Source organism: Mus pahari, chromosome 13 (genome assembly GCF_900095145.1).
Source record: "Mus pahari chromosome 13, PAHARI_EIJ_v1.1, whole genome shotgun sequence".
NCBI lineage: Eukaryota > Metazoa > Chordata > Mammalia > Rodentia > Muridae > Mus > Mus pahari.
This window is the reverse complement of record NC_034602.1, coordinates 12,882,715-12,885,395: the sequence shown is the minus strand read 5'-3', so window position 1 is coordinate 12,885,395 and position 2,681 is coordinate 12,882,715.

Here is a 2,681-nt window from a genome sequence, read left to right as displayed (position 1 = left end):
TGTGTGTGTGTGTGTGTGTGTGTGATGTATGTCTTTTTCTCTGTCTTTCTCTGTGTTTGTGAGCACTGTGTGCTTGTAGGTGTGTTTCTCTGTGTCTGTCTATGTGGATGATGTATGCATCTTTCTCTTTCTCACGTCTCCATTTGTGTGTGTGTGTTCATGTGTAAACGTGTATGTGCTCACAAGTCAGCTCGCTGTGGCTGATGACTAGATCCACTCTTTGAGAATCACTTGGCTAGGAAAACTGGTCACTTTTAGAGACTCATCTAAAAGCGGTCTTTAGTTCCTTTAGAACAATAAATTGCAATGTAAAATAGGTAAATGTACTTGTCCCTTTAACTCTCAGCTTAGAGAGGATGCAAACCTTTAAATGCAAAATGAAAACATTTGAAAATGCCATCAATTCTCCTCAGCTGGACTAGGTCAATGAAGAAAAAACTGTCAAGTTCAGATAGGCCCCTTCCTACTTTTGTGCTTCAACATAGATTCTTACTTTTGCTTCCATATGATGTACTCTAATTGTATATCTATTCTATGTGAGTCTCTCGATGGTATGAGGGAAGGGGAGGGAAGAAGAGAGCAAGGGAGATAGATGTCTTTCCTAGCCTTGGACCCTGTGAGCTTTCCGAAGGATTCGGTGTCCTTGACTCTGTTCTGCAGGCTATGTGAGAGGAACGGCCACGGTGGAGGAAGAGTTCTGGCTTGGCAGTCATATTGGAAGGTGCCTGAGGAAGTCTTCATCTCTCTGCTCATCATGGAGGCTCCAGCCTTTCCCCTGGACTACATCTAAGTCTGGAACAGAAAGAGAACATGTTGGGGAAGGATGGGGTGCATTCTTGATACCTCAAATCCTTCCACAGTCTTCAGTTGACTGCATAGCACACTACTGTATCTCCTGGAGTGTTTCTAGGGCTCAATCTGTATAGTGTGGGCTCCCTGACAGGGGCTGACCTTTAAATGTCAGCAAGTGTTTGTTGGCTTTGTTCTTGAAAAAGGAGTCTGGGAATCAGAGTAATGGTTTAGAGCTGTTTCGTGGAGAAAAGGGAAGCAGTCCAATGGGCAACTAATAAAAGCAAATGACAGAGAGGTTGGTGGGTGCTGGTGTCTAGCCCGGCTCGCTTTTGTCCGTCAGTGCCCCGTGTGTGTTTGCTATTTCTGTTCACATCTGATGTCTCCTCTGTAGAAAAAGGATAAAGGGAGTTAGTGGTACCAATCGGAACCAAAGACTGGTGTTCAAGGTAGAACTCCCAGAAAAAAACGTTGGCTATTCAGTCAAATTTCAGGTAAATTTGGAAGCTGGATCTAGATCTTGCCATATATTGATCTCCAAGGGGCAATACAAGAGCCATGAATGATATTTATACATTTGGGTTGACCTTAAGAATCTAACATCAGGGTTTGTATTGACAGAAGACTAAGGGTATTTTTTTTTAATCTTTTAACTACAACCAGCTGCTACTGTCCACTGGACCCAATGTGTAATAGATGTATCACTCACAGGCCACCTTTGGATTAGCTATGCCATCTTCAACACTGCTTTGAATATAACTACAATCTGTTGGGGACATGCCGATCTAAAGGCCAAGTGGTTCCGTTATGAAGTGACTGATTAATATTTCATACTTCCAACCAAACCACACACCAGGATTAACTTTGTCAGTGTGTTTTGCAAAGAAATTACATGTTGAGCTATAGACTGCTTAATTATGTGATTACTGCCTTTAAGGAGGATGCATACACATGAGCAGGAGCTGCTAGAAGAAGGTTTATTGCTTTCCTGTGATTCTTAATCTATGTCTACAGGCATTACAGGCTATGAATTGACTTTTAAAACAAATCTCTACAATATAAATTTAATGCTGACTGGGCATTAGGGTGATAAGGTTCTCTGCATAAATTGGGCCCTTTACACGTCTGAGTTCTGTCTTAATATGGTCTCTTTCCCTTTCTATGACTTTAGTGATCATTCGGTGTAGAAGCTGGAGGTGGGGACATAGAGCAGGAAGGTGCTAGCTTCGTAATTAACCAGGGCAAGGTGCTGACTTTCGTCAGCACATCACTAAGTAGCAGAAAACATTACCACATGGCAATAAAGTGAAATTCTAGGGGATTTTGGAGATTCCTGGTGTCTCGAGAGCTAAAAGATAAGAGGGGTTAAGTAGATGCGATCAAATCTATTCATTTCTGTTTTTCCTTATCCCAATGAGGTTCATTGTAGAGGCGATGTTCTGCATGCAAGAGAAAGTTAAGAAGCACTGATAAAGTTCAAAACGGCTAAGAAGTGATGTTAAGTGGTCTCAGCTTACTGGGTAGCTGATAAAGGGCAGCCGGGTGCCAAGAGTCTTCCTTACAAGTCCAGCTGGAAATAACACCTTCGGTATATTCTACCAATGGCCTGAAAATGTGGGGACTGCAGCCAGACACTGTGAGGCAGCTTCAGAGAAGACAAAAAGAGATGGGACATTGGACAAAATTCTAAAGTGGCACTGGAAAGGGGAAGTTCCAACTAGGTTTTTAATCCTGAAGACAACAAACCTGGTTTCTGCTTCTGAGGAGATCTAATGATCTTGGATATTATGTCCAGTGTTAGTTTCTAAAGCTGACCTCCCAGTTCCTATCCTGTTCTTCATAGGTTGATGGTAGTCTTCCTCCCTCCCTCCCTCCCTCCCTCCCTCCCTCCC